Source organism: Anomaloglossus baeobatrachus, chromosome 2 (assembly GCF_048569485.1).
Source record: "Anomaloglossus baeobatrachus isolate aAnoBae1 chromosome 2, aAnoBae1.hap1, whole genome shotgun sequence".
Taxonomy (NCBI): domain Eukaryota; kingdom Metazoa; phylum Chordata; class Amphibia; order Anura; family Aromobatidae; genus Anomaloglossus; species Anomaloglossus baeobatrachus.
In genome coordinates, this window is record NC_134354.1 from 775270531 (window position 1) to 775280077 (window position 9547).

Here is a 9547-nt window from a genome sequence, read left to right on the forward strand (position 1 = left end):
GGGATACAAAAGGGATATAAAAAAAGTATAGACAAATCTTATAGAGGGGGAAGACAATGCACATGGACTGGGATCTTCTTAAGACATTTGGGCACAACAGTCACCCATTAAAAATCCTCCACATCCATCACCTCCATTGATCTCAAGGATTATTGCTACATACTGACCTTGTATCACAATGCACCACATACATGTACAGTAGGTTCTCCGTAGAGCTCCGCTGTCTACAGCCCATAGTCTAGCCATGCATGGAAATGTACAGTACCTTGAAGAAGAAATAAGCTCCAAAAGGGGGGTGATCACCGTTCCGTATATCCTCTTGTTTCAGATGGACATCTCCTGGGGTCAGGGCACTCATGGACCCCGATGCTGAATCCTTTAGTCGGATGCAAAGATCAACAGACCCTTATGGGGGAGGAGGAGACAAATGAGGGGGCTTCACACCACACTTTCACTGCACACTGATCTCTTACTACAGCAAGTCAAATGCTAGCACCTGCTTCCCTCCTCTCAGTGCTGCATCCTCCAGATCACTAATGTGCCGCTGCTGCTGCTCGGAATGCAGAGCATGAAGGGGGCTCCGCACATACAGGTGCCAGAAAAAGAGGTCCCAGGTGAAATCTCAGAGCAGGCTTTCTGACAAGCGCTCCAAATCCTCATGTAGGAGCTGCTGCTGGTGGATGCACTCCTACACTCATACTCCCAGCCACTGCCCCCATCATCTCCTAACTCTTTCTGTGACAGAGGATAGGAAATCAGGGTCTGGAACCCCCCAACCTACCTCCAGGGCATCTCCTAACTCTTTCTGTGCCAGAGGATAGGAAATCTGGGGCTGAAACCCGCCAACCTACCTCCAAAGCATCTCCTAACTCATTCTGTGCCAGAGGACAAAACATCTGGGGCTGGAACCCCCCAACCTACCTCCAGAGCATCTCCTAACTTTTTTTGTGCCAGAGGACAGGAAATCTGGGGCTGGAACCCCCTCATCTACCTCCAAAGCATCTCCTAACTCTTTCTGTGCCAGAGGACAGGAATTCTGGGGCTGGAACTCCCCCCCCCCACCTACCTCCAAAGCATCTCCTAACTCTTTCTGTGCCAGAGGACAGGATATCAGGGCCTGGAACACCCCCCCCCCCCACCTACCTCCAAAGCATCTCCCAACTGTTGCTGTGCCAGAGGACAGGAAATCTGGGGCTGGAACCCCCCACCTACCTCCAAAGCATCTCCTAACTCTTTCTGTGCTAGAGGACAGGAAATCTGGGGGTGGAACCCCTCCACCTACCTCCAGAGCATCTCCTAACTCTTTCTGTGACAGAGGATAGGAAATCAGGGGCTGGAACCCCCCAACCTACCTCCAGAGCATCTCCTAACTCTTTCTGTGACAGAGGATAGGAAATCAGGGGCTGGAACCCCCCCCACCTACCTCCAGAGCATCTCCTAACTCTTTCTGTGACAGAGGATAGGAAATCAGGGGCTGGAACCCCCCAACCTACCTCCAGAGCATCTCCTACCTCTTTATCTGCCAGAGGACAGAAAATCTGGGGCCGGAACCCCCCCAACCTACCTCCAGAGCATCTCCTACCTCTTTATCTGCCAGAGGACAGAAAATCTGGGGCCGGAACCCCCGCAACCTACCTCCAGAGCATCTCCTAACTCTTTCTGTGCCAGAGGATACGAAATCTGGGGCTGAAACCCCCCCCAACCTACCTCCAGAGCATCCCCTAACTCTTTTTGTGCCAGAGGATAGGAAATCTGAGGATGGCTGGAATAATAATAATAATAATAAAAAATTATTATTGGGCTATCAAATATTTTGATAACGGAGAAAAAAAAGAATTAATAAAAATATTTTTTTATCTTTAAGAAACTCGTTGGCGGAGTAGAGAAGAGAATCCTGCGAGCTGCTGTAGATCCTTCCTCACATCACAATCTGTTTTACATTGGACAGAAGGTAAACTGTTATCTCAGATACTAGAGAAAAATTACCAGCGGATTGAAGTCACATATTCAGCTCTACAACACCTCAGCTCTGCTACACCAGCTCTGCTACACCTCAGCTCTGCTACACTTCAGCTCTGCTATACCTCAGCTCTGCTACACTTCAGCTCTGCTACACTGAAGCCCTGCTACACCTCAGCTCTACTACACCTCAGCTTTCCTACACTTCAGCTCTGCTACACTGAAGCCCTGCTAGACGTCAGCTCTGCTACACCAGCTCTGCTACACCTCAGCTCTGCTACATTTCAGCTCTGCTACAGCTCAGCTTTGCTACACCTCAGCTGTACTTCAGCTCTACTACACCTCAGCTCTGCTACACTTCAGCTTTGCTACACCTGAGCTCTGCTACACTTCAGCTCTGCTACACCTCTGCTTTGCTACACCTAAGATCTAGTACACCTAAGCTCTGCTGCACTTCAGCTCTGCTACACCTCAGCTTTGCTACACCTTAGCTGTACTTCAGCTCTACTACACCTCAGCTCTGCTACACCTTAACTATCCTATACTTCAACTCTAATACAACTCAGCTCTTCTACACTTCAACTCTGCTACAACTGATTGATGACATCACTTGCTTTCCCTTAAAAGCCCAATAGTCAATGTCTCTTTATTAATGACTTCAAGCACTACAAGTCTCAGCATACTGCTCCATGACTGGATTTAGAAGAACCCTGTTTCAAGCAAGGTCAAGTGACTTATACAGAAATCGACTCTTTTTTTTGAACAGACATATCTATGAATTGCTACAAGGCATGTTCACCTGATGACGTCATTGCCCTTCTCCTATGACAACTCTTCCTGCTCTTTTTCTTAAAGGCACATACACCATAAATTTCCTGCTGTGAACAGAGACTATAGTGATCTATTCCATGCATCCCCCATTCATGCCAAAGCCATGCATCCCCCATTCATACTAAAGGCACTATGTGCTGACAACCTGGAGAGGGCGCTGTTCCTAAGGGGAACACCTCTCTGCAAGGTCATAAGGAGGTGAACGTGCAAATTAGATCAAGGGGGAATGTCGTGCTAGGAAGAAGTAGTTTACCTTTCAGGAGCCTCCAGCACACAGATCCTCCTCCTGTCCAGTCCATGGCAGCAAGGTCCCCCCCTGCAGATGGATGGGGGTGAGTGGATCTCCTCTGAGTTTATGGAGCCACCAGCAGCAGCTTCCCTCCTAATTGGCTGTTATGTGTAGTAACACCATAATGATGCGAGGATATAATGCAGCCCAGCCTGGAGTGACAGTGGCAGGGGATGGATGGATAAACTGTGCACAGGGAGCTGTGATCTGAGATGAGGCAGGGATTTGTCCGCAGCATCCCCCTTAATCCTGCTGCAGATTTGCAGTCATTGCTCTGTACCTTTGCAGAGGGGATCATGCAGGGACCGGGGAGGTGGGCGCAGAATAATGCAACTACCATTGATCCCTGCCTGCACCGCATCCACATGAAGAGACATTGATTTGTTCATCCCCTCATATCTCCCTGTCTCCTCTGCATGTGCCAGCTGCTTGTGCCAGCTGGATCCCTTGGATTAAAGACTAGAACAATATAGCAGAGGCTGGCCTTGGCACTTGCGGAAATAATTCCTGTTATTAACCTTCCTATTCAGGAGGCTGACTACATGTGCAGAAATGCATCCATTTAGGGGGTATCATCATACTATTGTTGATCGTCATGGCTGGTTTTACTAATAGTGTGCCATATAGTGCTCAAATAATACCGTCATACCATGCAAAAAATAATCAACTACTTTTTGATATTTTTGGTGCCTAAATGTGGTACCCTTAGTACAAGCTACAGGTGCCCCCTTTACTAGCTACAGATGATGCATCCCCTGTCGTGAGTATGGCCCGCTATGGGGAGACCTCTGACGAGTCTGGGGCCAGAAGGTCACAGCGTCTTATTGTTCATTAGCCAACAACTTGTATTTTAGTGAATCTACTCTCTTTTGGTCCTGTAGGGGTTACGGACTCTTTCATATCTGGTTGTTCTTTGTAGCCTTAATCTCAGGTGCAGCTCTTTTTGTATGAAGTCACATGTCTTCCCATCTGATGCCGGTTATACATTCTTATTCTATGCTGACCACTTTGGGAGGATCCTGTCTCTGGAAGAAGCTGAGGAGTTGTGACTATTGCAGCTGTGGAGTTTTTTTGTAGCCTTAATTTCAGGTGCAGATCTTTTGTGACCTCTTTTGTAAAAAGTCACATGTCTTACCATCTGACGCCGATTATAGATGCTCAATCTATTGATGACCACATTGGAAGGATCCTGTCTCTGGAAGAAGCTGAGGAATTGTGACTATTGCAGCTGTGGAGTTTCTTTATAGCCTTAGGGCGGCTTTGCACGTTGCGATATTGCACGTGCGATGTCGGTGGGGTCAAATCGAAAGTGACGCACATCCGGCGTCGCAGTCGATATCGCAACGTGTAAAACCTTTTTGATACGATGAACGAGCGCAAAAGCGTCGTTATCGTATCATCGCTACAGCCTCCGACATTTCCATAATGCCGGTGCAGCGACAGGTGCGATGTTGTTCCTCGCTCCTGCGGCAGCACACATCGCTGTGTATGAAGCCGCAGGAGCGAGGAACTTCAACTTACCTGCCGCCGGCTGCAATGAGAAGGACGGAGGTGGGCGGGATGTTTACATCCTGCTCATCTCCGCCCCTCCGCTTCAATTGGCCGCCTGCCGTGTGACGTCACTGTGACGCCGCACGACCCGCCCCCTAAGGAAGGAGGCGGGTCGCCGGCCAGAGGGATGTCGCACGGCAGGTATGTGCGTGTAAAGCTGCCGTAGCGATAATAATCGCTACGGCAGCTTTCACTAGATATCGAACGTGCGACGGGGGCGGGACTATCGCTGCAGTATCGGTAACACATTGTTACCGATGTTGCAACGTGCAAAGCCCGCCTTAATCTCAGGTGCAGCTCTTTTGTGACCTCTTTTGTAAAAAGTCACATGTCTTACATCTGACGCTGGTTATAGATTCTCATTCTATTGCTCACCACTTTGGAAGGAGCCTGTCTCTGGAATAAGCTGAGGAGTTGTGACTATTGCAGCTGTGGAGTTTCTTTGTAATCTTAATTTCAGGTGCAGCTCCTTTGAGACCTCTTTTGTAAAAAGTCACATGTCTTACCATCTGACGCCGGTTATAGATTCTCATTCTATTGCTCACCACTTTGGAAAGAGTCTGTCTCTGGAAGAAGCTGATGAGTTGTGAATATTGCAGCAGTGGAGTTTAGCTGCATTGGAGGAGCTTGGAGATTCTTTGTAGCCTTAATCTCAGGTACAGCTCTTTTGTGACCTCTTTTGTAAAAAGTCACGTCTTACCATCTGACGCCGGTTATAGATTCTCATTCTATTGCTTACCACTTTGGAAGGAGTCTGTCTGTGGAAGAAGCTGAGGAGTCATGACTATTGCAGCAGTGTAGTTTAGCTGCATTGGAGGAACTTGGAGATTCTTTGTAGCCTTAATCTCAGGTACAGCTCTTTTGTGATCTCTTAAAAAATCACGTCTTACCATCTGATGCCAGTTATAGATTCTCATTCTATTGCTGACCACTTTGGAAGGAGCCCATCTCTGGAAGAAGCTGAGGAGTTGTGACTATTGCAGCTGTAGAGTTTAGGTGCATTGTAGGAGCTTGGAGTTTCTTTGTAGCCTTAATCTCAGGTGCAGCTCTTTTGTGACCTCTTTTGTAAAAAGGCACATATCTTACCATTTGAGGCCAATTATAGATTCTCATTCTATGCTGAACACTTTGGAAGGAGCCTGTCTCTGGAAGAAGCTCCGGTGTTGTGACTATTGCAGCTGTGGAGTTTATCTGCATTGGAGGAACTTGGAGTATTTTCCTTTATGTGTCTATATTCCCTCTGTCTGTCTCCCTTACCTTGTGTTGTATTATTGCAGTGGTGAAACTCATGTTCTCGCCAGCCTTCTCCCTAGCCAGGGTGAGTTCAGTGCAAGTAAGGGCCTAGGCACATAATGGCAACAGAGGGAAGGACCCATATAGTGATGTTAGGGAGTGAATTGTACAGACTCAAGTGAGTTTCTCGTGGTCTCCCCTCTCTCATCAGGACCTTCCTTCTATACTATTTCCATTGTAACCCTGGTGTTGCACTGAGCATCTGAATCCTAGACGTGTCCTTATACCTGAACCACTTTTTTCCCCTGGACCTTAAAAGGAACCTGTAGAAGCCCTTGCTGAATGGGTGCAGAGTTTGCCCCACGGTTAGGCAGACCTATGATCCAGGGTTTTCCAACCACAATAGCAGGTCGCGAGTCTGGCAGCCATTTACACTATACCTGAAGCCAAGGTGGTGCTCCTGGATAGATTTTCAGGAGAGCGGGATATTTTTTTGTGTTTTGTGTTCCGTTATGCCTGCAAGCTTTATTTTAATCTCCATCCACACTCCTCCAGAAGTGAGGAACAACAAGTAAGACTTGTGATCTCTCCTCCTTCAGGGAGACCCTCAATCCTGGACCTTTACTCTTCTGACCGATTCTCTATCGCTCCAGTTGGTCGATGATTTCTTTGCTTCCCTAGGAGTCGTCTATGTCGACCTTGACCATGTCTCCCTTGCTGAGTCTCAGCTACGAAAGCTCCAGCAGAGAGACTGGCGGGCGGAGGAGTTTTGTTCTGATTTCCAGACATGGGCCACTGACACTTGGTGGGATGTCCTGGCCCTTAGGAGTCATTTTTTTGCCAGGGTCTGTCATAAAGGCTCAAGTACACATTGGTTTTCCATGAAACTCCTGAAACATTAGAGGCCACCATTGGTCTGGCCATATGTATCGATAGACACCTCAAAGAGAGACCTACGATAACTCTACCTCCTGCCGTGATTCCTATGGCTGAAGTCCTTCTCGTGAGCTCTGAGGAACCCATGCAGTTAGGGGGGTTTCCTCTCAGTCTGGATCCCTTGCAATTCGCCGCAAGACAGGGCTGTGGTTCTTCTGTTGTCCTAAGGGTCATTTTATTGGGGTCTGCACATCGCTTCCTCAACAAAGGAGGTCTGAAAATGTCTGACCCCAGGTTGTGTGGAAGAATACAACTTGGGCATATATACTTCCTCTGCATGTGTGTCTCAGTTTATTTTTCCTACTGAGGTTGTCATAGGTACTAAAACTGACATTTGGATAGTGGGGTGGGAGCCAATATGGTGGACTCTTGGTTTATTCGGACCATGGCCTCTTTTGTAATATGCTGGCTAAGTCCATTTCCATATTCGCCATCGAGTTTGCGCCTCTCGGTCAGGGAAGTTTTTCGCAAGTGGTGCATAATATAAACCTGCGCATAGCAGCTCTTCACAAGGAGTTTCTTTTTTGTTATGTCTTGGAAGGTCTCCCTACTCCTATGGTATTGGGTCTTCCCTGGTTAGTTATGCATAATCCAGTGGTAGACTGGCAGTCCAGAGAGATAGTCAGATGGAGTAAGTTCTGCAGGAATAATTGCCTGAATACTGTCATCACCTCCATCTCCTCTAAGGGTGTACCCTCTTTTTTTGTCTGATTTTGTTGATGTCTTCTCAGAAAAAAGATGCCAAGAACTACCTTCCCACCACACAAATGATTGCCCTATTAACTTTTCTGGTCCTGAAAGGCAAACTATGAAAGATTATATCGTGGAAAGTCTTGCTAAGGGACATATCCGACTCTTCTCTTCTCCTGTAGCAGCAGGATTCTTCTTTGTTAAGAAAAAAGATGGAGGTCTGCGTCCCTGTTTAGGTTTTTGCAAGTTGAATCAAATTACCATCCGTGACCCATATCCTCTCCCGCTCATCCCTAATTTATTTAATCAGATTCTTGGTGCTAAATGGTTCTCCAAGTTGGATCTCAGAGATTATCTGATTAGGATCAGAGAAGGGGATGAGTGGAAAAAGGCCTTTAACACCCCTGGAAGGCCTTATGAAAACTTAGTCATGCCTTTTGGTTTGACAAATGCCCCGCCGTTTTCCAACAATTGGTCAATGACATTTTACGTCACTTGGTGGGGAGATTTGTGGTGATATGCCTAGATATTTTGATTTACTCGTCCCATCTTGAGACACATCAGGTACACGTCAGGCAGGTGGTACAGATATTATGTGATAACAAGATGTACGCCAAACTGGGAAAGTGTGTGTTCGCCGTGTAGGAGGTGCAATTTTTGGGTTTCCTGGTGTCATCTGCTGGTTTCCAGATGGATCTATATAAGGTCTAATGATTTAAAGAGTACTACAGCTGGTGGCAATCATACCATGCCAAAATTAATCTGACTGCAACTTGGGATATGGCTGCATTTTCATACTTTTGGGGTCAAAATACCCACATACATCCTTGATAGAAGCTACATACAGTGCCTTGCGAAAGTATTTGCCCCCCTTGTATTTTTCAACCTTTTCCCACATTTCAGGCTTCAAACATAAAAGATAAAAATGTTAATGTTCTGGTGAAGAATCAACAACAAGTGGGACACAATTGTGAAGTTGAATGACATTTATTGCTGATTTTAAAGTTTTGTAAAAAATAATAAACTGAAAATTGGGGCGTGCAATATTATTCATCCCCTTTACTTTCAGTGCCGCAAACTCACTCCAGAAGTTGATTGAGGATCTCTGAATGATCCAATGTTGTCCTAAATGACTGATGATGATAAATATAAGCCCCTGTGTGTAATCAAGTCTCCGTATAAATGCCCCTGCTCTGTGATAGTCTCAGTGTTCTGTTTAAAGCACAGATAGCATCATGAAGACCAAGGAACACAACAGGCAGGTCCATGATACTGTTGTGGAGAAGTTTAAAGTCGGATTTGGTTACAAAAAGATTTCCACAACTTTAAACATCCCAAGAAGCACTGTGCAAGCGATCATATTGAAATGAAAGGAGCATCATACCACCGCAAATCTACCAAGACCCGGCCGTCCATCCAAACCTTCATCTCATACAAGGAGAAGACTGATCAGAGATGCAGCCAAGAGGCCCATGATCCCTCTGGATGATCTGCAGAGATCTACAGCTGAGGTGGGAGAGTCTGTCCATAGGACAACAATCAGTCGTACACTGCACAAATCTGGCCTTTATGGAAGAGTGGCAAGAAGAAAGCCATTTCTCTAAGATATCCATAAATATGGCGTTTAAAGTTTGCCACAAGCCACCTGGAGACACCAAACATGTGGAAGAAGGTGCTCTGGTCAAATGAAAACAAATTCAAACTATTTGGGCACAATGCCAAACGATATGTTTGGCATAAAAGCAACACAGCTCATCACCCTGAACACACCATCCCCACTGTCAAAGATGGTGGTGGCAGCATCATGGTTTGGGCCTGATTTTCTTCAGCAGGGACAGGGAAGATGGTTAACATTGATGGGAAGATGGATGGAGCCAAATATAGGACCATTCTTGAAGAAAACCTGTTGGAGTCTGCAAAAGACCTGAGACTGGGACGGAGATTTGTCTTCCAACAAGACAATGATCCCAAACATAAAGCAAAATCTACAATGGAATGGTTCACAAATAAACGTATCCAGGTGTTAGAATGGCCAAGTCACAGTCCAGACCTGAACCC

At 46.5% G+C, this 9547-nt stretch overlaps 1 protein-coding gene across 8 annotated transcripts in view; it reads right to left on the bottom strand.

Moving 5' to 3' along the window:
• GRM5 (glutamate metabotropic receptor 5) overlaps nt 1–3499 on the bottom strand; it is a 535313-nt gene extending 531814 nt beyond the window's left edge. For 3 of the 8 annotated variants that reach the window (XM_075337562.1, XM_075337564.1, XM_075337559.1), the window contains exon 1: nt 266–977. The gene's annotated coding sequence lies outside the window, so the exon portion shown is untranslated. The other 5 variants (XM_075337566.1, XM_075337565.1, XM_075337560.1 and 2 more) reach the window with 4 other exon arrangements.
• Nucleotides 3500–9547: the final 6048 nt, after the last annotated feature.